Source organism: Phocoena phocoena, chromosome 12 (genome assembly GCF_963924675.1).
Source record: "Phocoena phocoena chromosome 12, mPhoPho1.1, whole genome shotgun sequence".
NCBI classification, from domain to species: domain Eukaryota; kingdom Metazoa; phylum Chordata; class Mammalia; order Artiodactyla; family Phocoenidae; genus Phocoena; species Phocoena phocoena.
In genome coordinates this window covers 8,441,652-8,460,816 of record NC_089230.1, presented here as the reverse complement: position 1 = coordinate 8,460,816, position 19,165 = coordinate 8,441,652, and the positions used below count along the sequence as shown (strand labels likewise).

General features: G+C 39.6%; 1 pseudogene; it reads right to left on the bottom strand.

Annotated features, from left to right (window-relative positions):
* Positions 1–5,845: 5,845 nt before the first annotated feature.
* LOC136132229 (deubiquitinase DESI2 pseudogene) lies at positions 5,846–6,528 on the bottom strand (annotated as a pseudogene).
* Positions 6,529–19,165: the final 12,637 nt, after the last annotated feature.

The window sequence follows — 19,165 nt, the reverse complement described above, 5'->3', positions numbered from 1 at the left end:
CTGCAATAATAAATACATCTGCAATAGATGCTAAATATCATTAAATTATTATATAATTTAGACAGTAAACATGGTCTATTTTTGCTTCTTTCCAATAGAATACATTGATCACTTTTTTTTTATACAGCAGGTTCTTATTAGTCATCCATTTTATATACATCAGTGTACACATGTCAATCCCAATCTCCCAATTCATCACACACACCCCCCACCCCCCCACCACTTTCCCCCCTTGGTGTCCATACGTTTGTTCTCTACATCTGTGTCTCAGCTTCTACCCTGCAAACCGGATCATCTGTACCATTTTTCTAGGTTCCACATATGTGCATTAATATACGATATTTGTTTTTCTCTTTCTGACTTACTTCACCCTGTATGACAGTCTCTAGATCCATCCACGTCTCTACAAATGACCCAATTTTGTTCTTTTTTAATGGCTGAGTAATATTCCATTGTATATATGTACCACATCTTCTTTATCCATTCATCTGTCGATAGGCATTTAAGTTGCTTCCATGACCTGGCTATTGTACATAGTGCTGCAATGAACATAGGGGTACATGTGTCTTTTTGAATTGTGGTTTTCTCTGGGTATATGCCCAGTAATGGGATTACTGGGTCATATGGTAATTTTATTTTTAGTTTTTTAAGGAACCTCCATACTGTTCTCCATAGTGGCTGTATCAGTTTACATTCCCACCAACAGTGCGAGAGGGTTCCCTTTTCTCCACACCCTCTCCAGCATTTGTTGTTTGTAGATTTTCTGATGATGCCCATTCTAACTGTTGTGTGGTGATACCTCATTGTAGTTTTGATTTGCATTTCTCTAATAATTAGTGTTGTTGAGCAGCTTTTCATGTGCTTCTTGGCCATCGGTATGTCTTCTTTGGAGAAATGTCTATTTAGGTCTTCTGCCCATTTTTGGATTGGGTTCTTTGTTTTTTTAATATTGAGCTGCATGAGCTGTTTATATATTTTGGAGATTAATCCTTTGTCCGTTGATTCATTTGCAAATATTTTCTCCCATTCTGAGGGCTGTCTTTTTGTTTTGTTTATGGTTTCCTTTGCTGTGCAAAAGCTTTTAAGTTTCATTAGGTCCCATTTGTTTATTTTTGTTTTTATTTCCATTACTCTAGGAGGTGGATCAAAAAAGATCTTGCTGTGATTTATGCCAAAGAGTGTTCTTCCTATGTTTTCCTCTAAGAGTTTTATAGTGTCTGGCCTTACATTTAGGTCTCTAATCCATTTTGAGTTTACTTTTGTGTATGGTGTTAGGGAGTGTTCTAATTTCATTCTTTTACATGTAACTGTCCAGTTTTCCCAGCACCACTTATTGAAGAGACTGTTTTTTCTCCATTGTATATCCTTGCCTCCTTTGTCATAGATTAGTTGACCATAGGTGCGTGGGTTTACCCCTGAGCTTTGTATCTTGTTCCATTGATCTATGTTTCTGTTTTTGTGCCAGTACTATATTGTCTTGATTACTGTAGTTTTGTAGTATAGTCTGAAGTCAGGGAGTCTGATTCCTCCAGCTCCGTTTTTTTCCCTCAAGACTGCTTTGGCTATTCGGGGTCTTTTGTGTCTCCAGGCAAATTTTAAGATTTTTTTTGTTCTAGTTCTGTAAAAAATGCCATTGGTAATTTGATAGAGATTGCATTGAATCTGTAGATTGCTTTGGGTAGTATAGTCATTTTCACAATATTGATTCTTCCAATCCAAGAACATGGTATATCTCTCCATCTGTTTATATCATCTTTAATTTCTTTCATCAGTGTCTTATAGTTTTCTGCATACAGGTCTTTTGTCTCCCTAGGTAGGTTTATTCCTAGGTATTTTATTCTTTTTGTTGCAGTGGTAATTGGGAGTGTTTCCTTAATTTCTCGTTCAGATTTTTCATCATTAGTGTATAGGAATGCAAGAGATTTCTGTGCATTAATTTTGTATCCTGAACTTTACCAGATTCATTGATTAGCTCTAGTAGTTTTCTGGTGGCATCTTTAGGATTCTCTATGTATAGTATCATGTCATCGGCAAAGAGTGACAGTTTTACTTCTTTTCCAATTTGTATTCCTTTTATTTCTTTTTCTTCTCTGATTGCCGCAGCTAGGACTTCCAAAACTATGTTGAATAATAGTGGTGAGAGTGGACATCCTTGTCTTGTTCCTGATCTTTGACAAAATGCTTTCAGTTTTTCACCATTGAGAATGATGTTTGCTGTGGGTTTGTCTTATATGGCCTTTATTATGTTGAGGTAGGTTCCCTCTATGCCCACTTTCTGGAGAGTTTTGATCATAAATTGGTGTTGAATTTTGTCAAAAGCTTTTTCTGCATCTATCGAGATGATCATATAGTTTTTGTTCTTCAATTTGTTAATATGGTGTATCACATTGATTGATTTGTGTATATTGAAGAATCCTTGCATCCCTGGGATAAATCCCACTTGATCATGGTGTATGATCCTTTTAATGTGTTGCTGGATTGTGTTTGCTAGTATTTTGTTGAGGATTTTTGCATCTATATTCATGAGTGATATTGGTCTGTAATTTTCTTTTTTTGTAGTGTCTTTGTCTGGTTTTGGTATCAAGGTGATGGTGGCCTCATAGAATGAGTTTGGGAGGGTTCCTTCTGCAATTTTTGGAAGAGTTTGAGAAGGATGGGTGTCAGCTCTTCTCTAAAGGTTTGAGAGAATTCACCTGTGAAGCCATCTGGTCCTGGACTTTTGTTTGTTGGAAGATTTTTAATCACAGTTTCAATTTCATTACCTGTGATTGGTCTGTTCATATTTTCTGTTTCTTCCTGGTTCAATCTTGGAAGGTTATACCTTTCTAAGAATTTGTCCATTTCTTCCAGGTTGTCCATTTTATTGGCATAGAGTTGCTTGTAGTAGTGTTTTAGGATGCTTTGTATTTCTGCGGTGTCTGTTGTAACTTCTTCTTTTGCATTTCTAATTTTATTGATTTGAGTCCTCTCCCTCTTTTTCTTGATGAGTCTGGCTAATGGTTTATCAATTTTGTTTATCTTCTCAAAGAACCAACTTTTAGCTTTATTGATCTTTGCTATTGTTTTCTTTGTTTCTGTTTCATTTATTTCTGCTCTGATCTTTATGATTTCTTTCCTTCTGCTAACTTTGGGTTTTGTTTGTTCTTCTTTCTCTAGTTCCTTTAGGTGTAAGGTTAGCTTATTTATTTGAGATTTTTCTTGTTCTTGAGGTAGGCTTGTATAGCTATAAACTTCCCTCTTAGAACTGCTTTTGCTGTATCCCATAGGTTTTGGATTGTCATGTTTTCATTGTCATTTGTCTCTAGGTATTTTTTGATTTCCTCTTTGATTTCTTCAGTGATCTCTTGGTTATTTAGTAACGTATTGTTTAGCCTCCATGTGTTTGTGTTTTTCACGTTTTTTCCCCTGTAATTCATTTCTAATCTCATAGTGTTGTCGTCAGAAAAGATGCTTGATATGATTTCAATTTTCTTAAATTTCCTGAGGCTTGAATTGTGACCCAAGATGTGATCCATCCTGGAGAATGTTCCGTGCACACTTGAGAAGAAAGTGTGATCTGTTTTTGGATGGAATGTCCTATAAATATCTATTAAATCTATCTGGTCTGTTGTGTCATTTAAAGCTTCTGTTTCCTTATTTATTTTCATTTTGGATGATCTGTCCATTGGTGTAAGTGAGGTGTTAAAGTGCCCCCCTAGGGCTTCCCTGGTGGTGCAGTGGTTGAGAGTCTGCCTGCCGATGCAGGGGACACGGGTTCGTGCCCCGGTCCGGGAAGTTCCCATATGCCGTGGAGCGGCTGGGCCCGTGAGCCATGAGGCTCATGAGCCTGTGCGTCCGGAGCCTGTGCAGCAGTGAGAGGCCTGCATACCGCAAAAATAAATAAATAAAAATTAACAAAGTGCCCCCCTATTACTGTGTTACTGTCGATTTCCTCTTTTATACCTGTTAGCAGTTGCCTTATGTATTGAGGTGCTCCTATGTTGGGTGCATATATACTTAAAATTGTTATATCTTCTTCTTGGATTGATCCCTTGATCATTATGTAGTGTCCTTCCTTGTCTCTTATAACATTCTTTAAAGTCTGTTCTACCTGATATGAGTATTGCTACTCCAGCTTTCTTTTGATTTCCATTTGCATGGAATATCTTTTTCCATCCCCTCACTTTCAGTCTGTATGTGTCCCTAGGTCTGAAGTGGGTCTCTTTTTTTTTTTTTTTTTAGGTTAAGTGGCTTCATTTTCCTCAGGTCAAACCCAAGGTTTATTTTCCCTATGAACAGGGTGTGCTTAATTTGATAAAATGACTCAAAATCAGCTTATGGAAAAGTTAAAAATGTAGTGTACTGAAAGATATGTATCCTTACAAAAAGCAATAGCAAACAATCCAATCTAGAAGTTTAAATAAAAGTAGATGATTTTAAAACTAACGATATATATATATATATATATATATATATATATATATATATATATATATATATAAAGCTGAAGTCACTGCCTTGGATAATTTATACACTGCATCCAGTATTTTATGTAGAACATTCATTCTTAAGGCAGAAAAATTGAATTTGACATGTAATGACTTGGCTCTTACATCCAAGGGTCAAACTGGGAGTAGACTTGAGCAGACAGATTCCTTGCTAATGAGGACTTATCTGTGGTGACAATTTCATTCTTCGAGTAGGTTATGTAAGAGACATACATTTGAGAGAAAGAAAAAGATGAATAAGACACATAAATATGAGTTTTCCACAAGAGGTCAATGAGACTAAGCTTTCTATTATGAGGTGAAACTACTCCCATAACAAACTAACAAACTGCAACATACTCTTTCTGGTACGGTACATAAAGTGTTTAAAATATCAAAGTATTAACTTTTTGGAGAGTGTTACTTTAGACTCTAGTTTTCAAGGTGTGGTATAAAAGGTAGCCTGAAGACTTAAAAGCAGTTGAATGTCAACTCACACTGCTACTCAGAAGGCTACCACTTAGGATATTCCTGCCCCACAAACAAAATCCCCTGCAGGGAGGATATCAATATATATTAAAATAAAAATGAAGCCCCCAACACATGTGCAAAAACACTTGTTACTTGTAAGAATACCTTTAACGAAAAACATCTTACTTATAGAATCAGAGGCATCAAAGCCAGACTGACATGGGAGTATACCACCCCATGGAGGTGGCCAGATATTTGGGATGAAAGCCACCGTTCGGTGGGAACCTCAGGAGATGTACCACTTGGAGTGGAGGGAGTGCTGGGTGCCCAGGGTCGGGCGCCTCTCACGCAGATGGAGGTCCCAAGCCCTCAGGGCTGTGTGTGCTCCTTCACCTCTGTGCACCCTGGTACCAAAATGGTAACAAACACAAACCTAAAAGACAATTCTTAAGCAGGTGATGGTGACTATAACTGTGTAAGTACCTTCTTGTGTGCCTATTATTTATGCCGAAGCTCGGGCAATTGTCAGAAGTGTACAAAGATTACCTGCCTAATTTTTGAAGACATGAAGGTTTTCTTCTTTCATGGTGGCAGGAGTCCATGCAAGATTTGTAAACAGCGATACAAAATACTGTAAACATAACTTAACAGAGCTTATATAAAACAGAAGTAAATCCAAATTTACAAGTGGGTAAAAAAGACAGAGGGCAGCTTCATACAAAGTTCTCCCTCCTGCGCCAAGTGATTTTTTTTTTTTTGATTACAAATATAATCCTGAGCTGAAAAACTGGGATTTGGGGGAGAGCCATCTTTGCATACAAAATATCCAGAGGACATTTACTCTTTTACTCTTCTCTAGTGATATTCAACTGCCAGAGACAGTTCTGAATGCGTGACTTTGGAGACATTTACAGTTTAGTGTGGCGCCCGGGTCTGGAGCCTGCGGCAGTGCTGGCCATGGAAGCGGAGGCTGCAGCATCCTCCGCTTCCTCCAGTTCGTCCTGGAGCTCTTGGCTGACGCTAGACTGCAGGGCTGCGGGAGTGAGCCACTCCTTTGGGAGGCAACTCTGGAGAAAGGGTATACAGGAGCTGAAGTAGGCAAGCCGGTTGATCCAGCGAGGAATCTCTTTCCCACAAAGAATCTCTGATAAAGCCGAAGAAAAGTGGTTGCAGTTTTTATGCATCAAATGGTAAGCGTTGCCTTTGTATTCTTTTCCCAATTCTTCTACAATTTTTTCTATATCATCTTCCAGGAAGTCGGTGCTCCCTAAAACAACAGTTAAATTTAAATGTTTCTCCTAGTTCAGAAGCATTTCCTGGGGAAATTTCAAATATTCCAGAAAAGGGGTAAGGATGGCCACCATAAGCAAATTCTCTGCCATATACTTCAATTCCTGAATGAAAAACTCCAATTCCGATGGATGAGGTATATTCGTTCATCCAATACATGTCGTACACGTTGAGCACCACTAACTGGTTAGCCCCCATCCTCCTCCCGGCGGCCGCCACCTCGCCCTCCAGCTGCTTCGTCTCCGCGGGGCCGAGGCCGCTCTCACCGCCCCCCGGACGCCTCAGGGGGCCGGAGCCGGGCACTAAGCGGCAGCCGGGGCGGGAACATCGGGAAGCGACTCGCTCCCGGGCGCCGCCAACTACACCCTCTGCGCCGACCGGGCCGGACCGCAGGCTGAAGTGGGTCTCTTGTAGACAGCATATATATGGGTCTTGTTTTTCTATCCATTCAGCAAACCTGTGTCTTTTGGTTGGAGCATTTAATCCATTCACGTTTAAGGTAATTATCGATATGTATGTTCCTGTAACCATTTTCTTAATTGTTTTGGGTTTGTTTTTGTAGATCCTTTTCTTCTCTTGTGTTTCCCACTTAGAGAAGTTTCTTTAGCATTTGTTGTAGAGCTGGTTTGGTGGTGCTGACTTCTCTTAGCTTTTGCTTGTCTGTAAAGCTTTTGATTTCTCCATCGAATCTGAATGAGATCCTTGCCAGGTAGGGTAATCTTGACTGTAGGTTCTTCCCTGTCATTACTTTACGTATATCATGCCACTCCCTTCTGGCTTGTAGAGTTTCTGCTGAGAAATCAGCTGTTAACCTTATGGGAGTTCCCTTGTATGTTATTTGTCATTTTTCCCTTGCTGCTTTCAATAATTTTTCTTTGTCTTAATTTTTGCCAATTTGATTACTATGTGTATTGGTGTGTTTCTCCTTGGGTTTATCCTATGTGGGACTTGCTGCGCTTCCTGGACTTGAGTGGCTATTTCCTTTGCCATGTTAGGGAAGTTTTGTCTATAATCTCTTCAGATATTTTCTCGGGTCCTTTCCCTCTCTCTTCTCCTTCTGGGACCCTATAATGCAATGTTGTTGCATTTAATGTTGTTCCAGAGGTTTCTTAGGCTGTCTTCATTTCTCTTCATTCTTTTTTCTTTATTCTGTTCTGCAGCAGTGAATTCCACCATTCTGTCTTCCAGGTCACTTATCCATTCTTCTGCCTCAGTTATTCTGCTATTGACTCCTTCTAGTGTAGTTTTCATTTCAGTTATTGTATTGTTCATCTCTGTTTGTTTGTTCTTTACTTCTTCTAGGTCTTTGTTAAACATTTCTTGCATCTTCTCGATCTTTGCCTCCATTCTTTTTCCGAGGTCCTGGATCATCTTCACTATCATTATTCTGAATTCTTTTTCTGGAAGGTTGCCTATCTCCACTTCATTTAGTTGTTTTTCTGGGGTTTTATCTTGTTCCTTCATCTGGTACATAACCATCTGCCTTTTCATCTTGTCTATCTTTCTGTGAATGTGGTTTTTGTTCCACAGGCTGCAGGATTGTAGTTCTTCTTGCTTCTGCTGTCTGCCCTCTAAAATATTTTTCTTAATGTTTGTTTGGGTTGTATTTGCAGTTTTGGAAACTGGTCAATTTTTACATACGTCTAAATGCCTCCTATACTTTAAGTACACTTAACACACCAAAAGAATTTTCCAAGATATGATCACCTCTTATCCTTTCAATAAGCCTACTGGGGTGGGGGGTTGTTAGGGATACCAGCCCAAGGCTGAGAGCTCTTTACTAGGTATTGCATACACAGTGGAGAAGATGTATGTCCAGCGGTACAGTGGAGTGGGCGCCTAATAGACCAAACCTCCCACAAATTACAACTATAAACTCCAGACAAACCACAAAAATCAATGAAGGGATCTGGAGAGTGAACAAAAGCAGGCAGAGGGGAGTTGAATGTTGGAGGAGGGTGTGTGTTTCCTGGCATCAGCTTTGACCGGAGGATGGGACATGGTCAAAAAGAGTATGTGAGTGGCTAAAACTCCAATAGAAAATCTGTCATATTTCTGGCCTGAGGAATCAAGGTGGAGCCTGGGGCAGTCAGGGCCATGAGAGAGTGAGGGATCACCCAGGAAAGAGGTGACTTAAATTCTGTGTTTTAACTCTGCACAAGGCAGACTAAGGGCAGCTGGCAGTTAAGGTCTAGAGCACAGTTGGTTATCTGTGGGTTATACCCTGAGAAAAGGAGGGCCAACTAAGGGCCATGAGCATGCGGGGGTTTTGGTGTAGGGAGCCGGGGTCCTGGAACCAATCCCTCAAGGATCCTGAGGGACAGGGTAACTGAGATCTGAATTGCCACCCACCACAGGTGAGACAGAGCTTGCAGTTTGAATCTAACCAAGTCAATTGCCTGTTAAGATGAAATATAAACAGTCTTGGGATGAACACAACAGCATTCAGTCTTGACTACATAACATTCACAATGTCCAGGTTATAATCCCAAACTATTCAAGATAAGAAGAACCAGGAAAATGTGGCTTATTGTCAAGAGAGAAGACAAGGGGAAGGAGAAGGAGAAGAGAGTAAAAAAATCCTCCAGAGCCCTCAGGGATGTGTGGGACTGCATCAAAAAGGCCAACATATGCGTAGTTGAAGTTCCAGAAGAAGAGGATAAAGAGAATGAGATGGAAGTTAAATGATCGCCTTTCATGATTTCTAATACTTAACTATGTACACAAAGGGCTTGAACTGCATAGGTTACATTTCTGAAAAGCATTTGTTGCCCAAATAGCAAAGCAATCACATTGTTTGAGAAGTTTAAAATTTTTCCCTGTGAATCTGAAATTATATAGGGTTCTTTACTTGAGTTTATGGGAAACAAATAATATAACAAATGAGTTTATGGGGAAAAAATCTACATTTCATGTTCACAGAGACAGCTAGCATTTATTGAGCACCAGATGTGTTTTGGGTATTGTAAAGTAATTTATAGATATTATCTCATCAAGTCCTTCTATCAACGCTATGGACTAGGTGGTATTGTTATTTCCATTTTGCAGATGGGAAAATGCAGGCACAGAGATTAAGTGATTTGTCCAAGGTTGAATGGCAGGTGGTAGATTCAAGATTTTAACGCAGGCAGCCGTCTGTGCAGACTTACACCATTTAACCCCTGGCCATCCTCCCAGGACTGGGGTCTTCACTGTTTCTTGCCCACACCATGATTATTTCTACCCTCACTCATCCGGTTCTGTCCTCCTGCAGTGCCCACCCGCCCCCACCCCAGTGATCATTCACTGTCCACCCTTAATTGTCTGGAAACTTTGTCCCTCCCCATTCCCACAGCTGCTTCTCTGCCTGATTTCCTGTTGACCAAGTGTAATTGCTTCCTAATGTTTAGGTAGTAACCTCAGAAAATAGCTGTTCTGCCTCAAATTGCCCTTCCTCCAAGCCATCCTAGTAATCCTGACGGGTAATCACCTTAAATACACTTTGATCAGAAGTCTTGATGAATAGTCTCCCACTATTTTACTTAGAATCCTAGTTTAGGGAACACTCAAGGCCCTCCAAAATCTGTCCTTGACCTACTTTTCCAGCTGTATCCAAATGTGAAAACACCAACCCCAGACAGATATTTCTCAGGTCATTTAAATGTGTTTGGCATGTAGGAAAGCATTTAACGTTAGCTATTATTATTTTATATATAATATTTAAATAGGTAATACACCATTCAAGCACCGAAAATATAGAAATGTATTATTGAAATGTCTTCTACTTATTCTTGGCCATTCCCCACCACCAACATGTTAAACTACTATTATTCATTCCTTTTTTTTAAAGATAAATTACAGCATACTATACACATTGACCTGTTACATGTTGCTTTTTTCCAATCCATATATCTTGGAGATCTTTTTGTATCAGTAGCTGAAGAGCTTTCTCATTTCTTTTTTACAGCTGCATAGAAATTTTCATAGCTGTATGACTATGCCATAATTTAACTATTCATAATTTAATTATTCTCTAACCAAACACATTGATGTTATTATAAATAATGCTAAAGAAAATATCCTCATCCAGATATAATTTTTCATGCTTGAGAACTTATCTACAAAGTACATTCCTAGAAGGAGAACTGGTTAGGAAAATGACTTACGCACTTGCAATTTTAACAATTATTGTCAAACTGGCTTCCATAGGGGTCATATTGGTTTTCACTTCCAACAAAAATGAATGAATCACTAGTTTCCCCACAGCCTTACCAACGTGCTGTGTTATTAAACTTTTAGAGTTTTGCCCACCTGATGGGAGAAATAGTGTCTTAGTGTAGTTTTTAAAAATGAGTGAGTTTGAGCATGTTTTCAAAAGTTTAAAGGCCATTTGTTATCCTTTTTCTATGATCATATCATTTGCACACTTTAAAATTGAATTTTGCTCTTTTCCTTAATGATTTACAGGAGATGTATTTATTATGGAAATTAGCCCTTTTTCTGTTACGTAAGATGCAAATATTTTTCCAAGTTTGTCATTTGTCCTTTGATTTTGTTTATGGTGTTTTATTCATAGAGACATTTTTGATTTTGACGGTTTTAACTTGTTCTCTTTTACGCCTCCTTCTGGATTTTTTTTGTTTTTATAAATTAATTTATTTATTTCTAGCTGCACTGGGTCTTCGTTGCTGCACCCAGGCCTCTCGCTGTGCTGGCCTCTCTTGCTGCAGAGCACGGGCTCTCGGCGCGCGGGCTTCAGCAGTTGTGGCTCACGGGCTCCAGAGCGCAGGCTCAGCAGCTGTGGCGCACAGGCCTAGTGGCTCCGCGTCTTCATGTGGGATCTTCCCGGACCAGGGCTCGAACCCGTGTTCCCTGCACTGGCAGGCGGATTCTTAACCACTGCGCCACCGGGGAAGACCTCCCTCCCCGCCTTCTGGATTTTAAGTCATGTTATAAAGGCCTCTCCTACTCTGAGATTGTATATGAATTTTTCCTTATTTGCCCTAGAAATTTGATTCTTTCACTTCCCGCATTTAAATCTTTGATCCATCTAGAATTTATCCTGGCATATATTTGAGATATGGTTCCACCTTTTTCTCCCCAGATGGCCACTCAATTATAACCAATGCCATTTACTGAATTACCCTTAGAATCCCCACTGCTGTGAAATGCCACCTTCATACCCTAAGTCCTGTGTGCATTTGCCTCTGTTCTTGGGCTCCCGGTTCTGCTCTGTTGGTTTGCTGCCTATTCATGCTTCAGGACCAGCCCGTTCCTGGACTGAGCATGGCTTACAATCAGCGGGGCTCGTTCTCCCTCTCCGCTCCCTTTTCCGTGGTTCTCGTTCCTATTTGTTTACAGCTTTTGAAATATGACCTTCAGATTCAGTTCGTTTGGTTTCAGCAAGCAGCAAAAACAACCCCCACCCCCCAAAATTAAAAAACCTTCTGTTGGTTCCTTTATTACCATCACCTTAAGTTCATAAATTAACATAGGAAAACTTGACATATTTTATGACTTTGAATCTTACTAAGAATATAGTAAATTCTTCTGTGTTTATTCAACTCTACTTCTTCGTCCTGCAGGAACATTTAAAAATTTGTGTCAAATTGGTTTGGTTAAGTTTATTCCTAGATATTTTATCTATTTGTGGCTAATGTACGTGGAGTGTTTTCTTTCACTGTATTTTCTGACTCGTGTTAGTATGTGTGGAGCCTTTCGATTTTTGTGTATTAATTTTACACCATTCTAGCTCAGCTTGTTTTCTTATAATTTCTAGTAGGTTTTGTTCTTAGTTGATCCTCTTTACTTTTCCAAGTATCTAATCATATAATCTGCGAACAGTAATAGCCTTACCTCTTCCCTTACAATATTTATTCCTATGACTTCTTTCTCTTGTCTGGTTGCTTCAGAGAGTACGTCCAGAACACTTTTAGGTAAATGGAAATATTACCAACCTGACATTTTCCCGATTTCAGTGGGAGAGTCTAGTGTTTCCTCATTCAGACTTTTGGTCTGAGATTTGCAACTTTAAAAAAAATCATATTCACTGATTTCTATTTCATTAAGCATTTAAAAAAAATTTAGTAATGGAGATTAAATTTTGAAGGTGACTTTTTGGTATCTACGGGGTCATATTTTCCCTATAACTTACTAAAATGATGACTTACATCAGTAAATTTCCTACACTGAAATCACACTTGCACTCCTGTGCTAACTCCACTTGGGTCAGACATTCCATCTGCTAATACTGGGTTGGCCAAAAGGTTCGTTCGGTTTTTTCATAAGATGGCTCCAGTAGTGCTTAGTTGTCTTTAATTTTATTAGAAACAATTTTGTTAGATTGTATCGTGACAGCTATCATATCGGCACGCATTAAAAAAAAACTTATCAAAACTGGTGGAGTTTTGTGTAGCTATTTTAATATTGAAGATGGAAGAAAAAAAGCAACATTTTCAGCATATGACGCTTTATTATTTCAAGAAAGGTGACAGCACAATGAAACGCAAAAAAAAATATTCGTGCAGCGAATGGAGAAGGTGCTGTGACTGATCGAACGTGTCAAAAGTGGTTTGCGAAGTTTCGTGCTGGAGATTTCTCACCGGACGATGCTCCGTGGTCGGGTAGACCAGTTGAAGTTGATCACGATCAAATCGAGACATTAATTGAGAACAATCAACGTTACACCGCGTGGGAGATAGCTGACATACTCAAAATATCCAAATCAAGCGCTGAAAATCATGTGCACCAGCTTGGTTATGTTCATCACTTTGATGTTTGGGTTCCACATAAGTTAAGAGAAAAAAACCTTGACAGCATTTCCGCATCCGATTCTCTACTTAAATGTAAGGAAAACATTCCATTTTTCAAACCAGTTGTGACAGGCAATGAAAAGTGGATACTGTACAATAATGTGGAATGGAAGAGATTGTGGAATAAGCGAAATGAACCACCACCAACCCAGCAAAGGCCGGTCTTCATCCAAGGAAGGTGATGTTGTGTACATGGTGGGATTGGAAGGGAGTCCTCTATTATGAGCTCCTTCCGTAAAACCAAACGACTGATTCCAGCAAGTATTGCTCACAATTAGACCAACTGAAAAGCAGCAATAGATGAAAAATGTCCGGAATTAGTCAGCAGAAAACACATAATCTTCCATCAGGATAACGCAAGACCGTGTGTTTCTTTGATGACCAGGCAAAGACTGTTACAGCTTGGCTGGGAAGTTCTGATTCATCCACCATATTCACCAAACACTGCACCTTCAGATTTCCATTTATTTCAGTCTTTATAAAATTCTCTTAATGGAAAAGATTTCAATTCCCTGGAAGACTGTAAAAGGCACCTGGAACAGTTCTTTGCTCAAAAAAGATAAAAAGTTTTGGGAAGATGGAATTATGAAGATGCCTGAAAAATGGCAGAAGGTACTAGAACAAAAGGGTGAATATGTTGTTCTGTAAAGTTCTTGGTGAAAGTGAAAAATGTGTCTTTTATTTTTACTTAAAGACCAAAGGCACTTTTTGTCCAACCCAATATTTTATTTGGAATTTTTGCGTCGATATTCATAAGATTGATCAGTAATTTTCTCTGTTTCTTATATGAAGTACATCTGTTTAGCTTTTCTCTCTTTTCTGGAATTAGGTTGGTAAGTTATGTTTTCCTAGAAACTTGATCATCTCATTCATATTTGCATAGAGTCCAGCAAAGGAGGGCTTTGGTTCTTTGAATTTCCAGGCTTTGTTATGATTTCCCATGATCATTTCTCATGTTGTGTAGGTTTGATTTCACCCTTTTCCTTGCGTAAGGTAGGCAGAAGTTTGTTTTCAGAGAGCTAGTTTGGTTTTATTTTTCAGTTCTAATCTTTTTCTGTTTTCCAAATGATTAATTTCAACTATATTTTTATTATTCCCTTTCTAACTTCATGAATGGTATGGTAAAGGCATTCATTTTTGTTTATTAATATAATTTTATAAGGACAAGAATTTTCATCTGAACACCACTTTAGCTATCTCTCAGGTTCTGAAAGGTAGTCTACACATATATATTTCATATTAGCTACTGCTATTATTATAATTTATGTGGAAAGCCACTGGAGAGTTAAGGAAAGAAATGTTTGGTTTTCTAGGATAGGGCTAGATTAAGGTGGGCCTTGAGTGGGAGGTGTTGGTTAGAGATTTTTAACTTGATAAAAATAGTATTAAGAAGCCACTGGGGAGCTTTGGAAAGTAACATGATATAAATGTTGTTTTGAAATGATGAACATCTCACATATTAACATTACCTTATCTAGTACTTTGTCTTTTCCAAAGCAATTTTGGATAGGAAATGCCTTTTTCAGCAAAGATGGAAAAAAGAAGGCTTATCTATCTCCTTCTCAAAGATGATATGGTCCAATCCCATAAACGAATACCTACCTAGAACTTCTCATGATTGTTTTGAATGTTGTACACTGGCTGAAATCTTTCGTTACTGACTTTAGAATTTCATACAGAAAGCTCCTTTAAATTTGAAGCATATCCTAAAATTAATTGGACTGTGGAGCAATCATCCACTCCTACTCTAGCACTTCATGTTATCACTCATTTGGAACTGACCTTTGCCTTCAGAGGTGTTTTATTTCTCTAGTAGGTTGTAAATTTCTCATGTAAGTACAGTATCTTTTGTATTGTAGGAGGTCAATTCATATTTGTTATTAAATTATTTTGCTTGAAACTACTCTTGTATAATTATAAGATTCTCACGGTGTGCATATGAGTAGTTGAAATACTCCAAGATAATTGTCTGCCTTATCTTTATATTATCCCTAATCATAGCCAACATTTTCAGTTGTCTTCCTATACTAAATAGGTAACCTGCACTTTATCCCACTTTCTATTCTTCGAGTAACTAAAGTAGTAAATTGGTGTGTGTTAGACCAGATCCACAATCTCTTTTATTTGATTTTTGTGTCAAGGGCTAATAGTTCCTACTCAATGTCCACTGTTCTCTTCTTTCTTACAGATTTTATTGGAGGAGGAAATGTGCCTACAAAAAACTGCATTTCCTAGACTCCTCTCCAGGTGAGAGTAGCCATGTGACTAAATTCTGGCCACATGAACGTAGGTAGAAATTATTGAGCTAGAAAATTCCTGCCTAGAATTTAGAGGGCAAGCCTGGAGGAGAACCATGCTCACAGAAAGGATGGAGGACTAGAAAGCTAGAAAGTGTGAGTGAAACTAGCTACGCAATTTGCAGGGGCAGCACAAAAGGAAAATGCCAACAACAGAGCATCGTCTCTGGCGCCGGGCCCTTGGAAGCATGGGGCCCTATGTGACTGCATGGGTCACATGCTGGTGAAGCTGGCCCTGTGTGTGAAGGAACTGGGGCCCGAGGCTGTTGTCGAGCTGCCACGTCCGCCCTGGACTGCCCGTCTGTTCTTCTTTTAATAGAGAGGAGCACAGCCCCCTTCTTGTTTAAGCCTCTGTTATCTGGATTTGCTGTGAGGTGCATTCCATAACTGATGCAGTGCTATGACTACCTTCATTTTACAGATGGAGAAACTGATGCTCAGACAGTTTGGTACCTGATCCATGGTAACCCAACTGGGGTGTGGACTCAGGCCCTGTGAGTATGGGTCACATACTCTTTCTTGTGCCAACACATTGTCTTTCTTTTCCTACAGAGATATAATCATTCTCCGTTTCCTTTTTCCAGCAAGATACTGCATTCTGCAGGTTTGCTGGTCTCACTATGGTCCCTCTGGGTAGCCTATAATAGGAGGAGGTTAGCTTCATCTCATTGGTGGTTCCTCATTCACATTTAATTGTACTCTGGAGTGGGCAAGTTGCAGGGCCTCAGTCCACATTTAAAATATTGCCCCAAAGTGATTCACTCTTGTCTCTAGTGATTCACTCTTTTCTCTAGCATAATATTTATACTCTGATTCCTCAGTAATTCTCCCTTTGTAGATAAAGCGTCAAGATCTTACATAATTCAGTTAAAAAAGAAACTCAAAATATGTGAGAGCCCATCGGATGTGGGTTTCCATCTACTTGACCCTTCAGGAGGAAAGCATTTATTCTTTTAATAGTGCATTAGGATAAACAGTGTTGATCGCCCTTTGGGTGTTCTCATGCATGGCCGTGGGAAGCACTGTGGCCATTAACTATTATCTATTTTATTAGCATACAAGCCATGGCTGCCACTTCAATGCTCCAGGACCCCAGGGTAACATAGGTTATATTTGCTGGGTTTGGGCTCCAAGGTGACTGCGGGTTTGCTCAGCTCCAGGGCCAGCACCCAGCTTGGTTAACAGACACAGGTTCTGGACCAAGTCCAGAGTGGTGCTGGGGTGGAGGTCAGTGTATGATCGCAGGTAATCAGTGTACTATGTGGGATGCTGGCAATGGCATTGGGAAACCCACCTTCTCCCTCTTGGTAGGAGGAGAGAAAACTTCCTACCTTCCCCAAGAGGAAGGAATTCCAGTCTGTTCATCCAGATTCCAGGACATGAATGTTGGTTGTTCACCAACAGGCACATGAAGTGTATGTGCCTCCTTGCCTCTTCCCTTGGTTAGAGGGTCAGGATCCCTCCCAAGCTGGGCCAGGCAGGATAACGCATCGGTGCTGGGGAGGCCCTGGGGCTCGGAGGCTGGGGATCAGACCTGGATTTAGGTTGAAGCCTCTACCTAGGCCTTGGCTTCCAACCCGTTTTTACCATATACCTTGCATTGGAGTGTCAGGCCCATTTGTGACTATGTGGCCTTTAGGCGGTCCACGGAGGACAGAACTGTGGTGGTCTGGGGTCCTTGTCTATAGTATCATTTTTAAATATCACCCAAATCTCACTGCAAGGGGGGGCCCTCTGTCGACACCTTGATTTCAGTTCTAGGCTCTAGAACTGTGAGATTGAACTTTTCTGTTGTTTAAGCTACTCGTCTGTGGTACTTTGTTATGACAACCCGACTACCATGCTTGGGAACGAGGTTGGGTTCTCCTATTTTAAAAGGCTAGTGGACTCCGTGGTTAGAAGTGGGAATACCACACTGTGAAGTATTTGAAATCATCACCATACCTTTTCTTCCACTGTTCAAATATCGTAGCTTCTTGACTACAAGAAGCTCACAAATGTTCGTCAACAACCTGGACTACTTACATGCAATAGAAGACTTTCCGTCTCACCCCTACTTTGGTAAAATAAGGAAATGGGGGTAGAGTTTTTGTGATCTGAGTTGGGTCACGTGGAGGTCAGGTCAGTGGTAACGTGGAATAGATGGGAGGCTCCCTAGCTTATCGTGTTAGTCATCTGTTGATGAGAACTCTCTGATTCTTGATGAGAAGTTGCTAAAAGGATGATGGAGGATTTTTCTTCCAGTCCTGAAATACTTAGTGCAGTGCCCAGCACTGATAGGTACTAAAGACTGTCCTATCACTATTAGTGTCCAATTCTGGAAAAGGATTGCTTTTCTTAAGTCAGTGGTTAGAGGGGGCGTATCTGCCCCTTGAAATTTATGTCTTATCGGTGGTGCTTAATAAAGTATTATATTAATGGGTCTGGACATGATGTCTTGAGGAATCTGGGTTAGAACATTTTAAACTTTATACCACATTGCTAATAAATCACTTCTCAAAAGACTAGGTCTTCAGCATCTGGTAGCTAGCCAACACAAAAATACTTCTTTAACAAATCAAAAACATGCAGTGTTTTATGAAAGAAATTGACAGAGTAAGGAAAATCAAATCCAGTATCTCCAAGATATCTTAATCATTGAACATGAAAGTTCTAATATATGGCATTTTACCACTGTGTTTGCTAACAATCAAGAAAACTGAGCATCGTAAAAATAAGGTGTTTAAAAGTGCTGAAAACTTTAATTCACTAAAACCAGGAAATATTATATTTGTATACTAAATTTTCTGGCCTCTAAGTGACCGTTTGCCAAAAACTTGGCTTAAAGAGAGTTTTGCAAATTTCTGGAGGACAGGGATTGTCTCTTTTTCTTACACATGAGATCCACATCTTGCCCTGCCTATCAGTCTAGGATAGTGAATATATATTCAGTAAATGCTTGTTGAATGAACCAATGTGTGAATGATTTTCTTGGTGGGTTTCTATGAACTGAGGGAGAAGAGGCAACGTATCAGTAAAGAATGAACATTTTTGCTTTGAAATGAGGAAGGCAATTTATTGTAGTGAGATTATACTGAAGTTGTACCTATGCCCGCCAACGCATATAAAGTAATTCCCTCCACACTATTGAAGAAGACACCAGTGAACTACAAAGGAACTCAAAGTGCTAGAGATCGGTTAATGATGCAAAACAATGCATTTTCACTAACTTACCTAAATTTAAAATTAGATGATTAGAGGACATATTGAAGTATTTTGCATACATATTAACAACAACTTTTTCTTTTACTGGAGATTGCAATGCCTTTGATAACTCCAAACAGTGACAACTCTATTCCTTGCTGTTTCTTTCATCTTACTATGGTGACTAGTTATCACAAAGCTGCTTCCTAGAGGAAACTTCTAACAGAGACTTAAACATTTTCCCCTAAATGGAGTTTGTGGAAAATATGAAAATTGGCACACTGTTTAGGCAACATAAAAAAAGAAAAGACTACTTTTAAACCCTAACCACTAGAAAAATGCCCCAGGCGGCAGAGAACAGCCATGCAGTTTAGCGCAAGTTCACAAACAAATATATACACATATCAACGTAGACCTCTTTGCACCCAGCGCCTTGTCTAGAATGCATTTTATACATTTGCTACATGTTGCACAAATGCAGGGGCACAGACACTGCCTGAGTGCCGTTGAGGAGCTGGGTAGCTGTCCTCTCTGAGGAGGTATCTACGCAACTTTCCAACGGAGCTTATTCACGACTTTTTGGGAAACAGAGTCTAAGAGCAGCTCTTTACACAGCCTTGTGTGTACAGAGGTGCCACGCGCTGTGTCTGGGTGACGGGTCCACCTC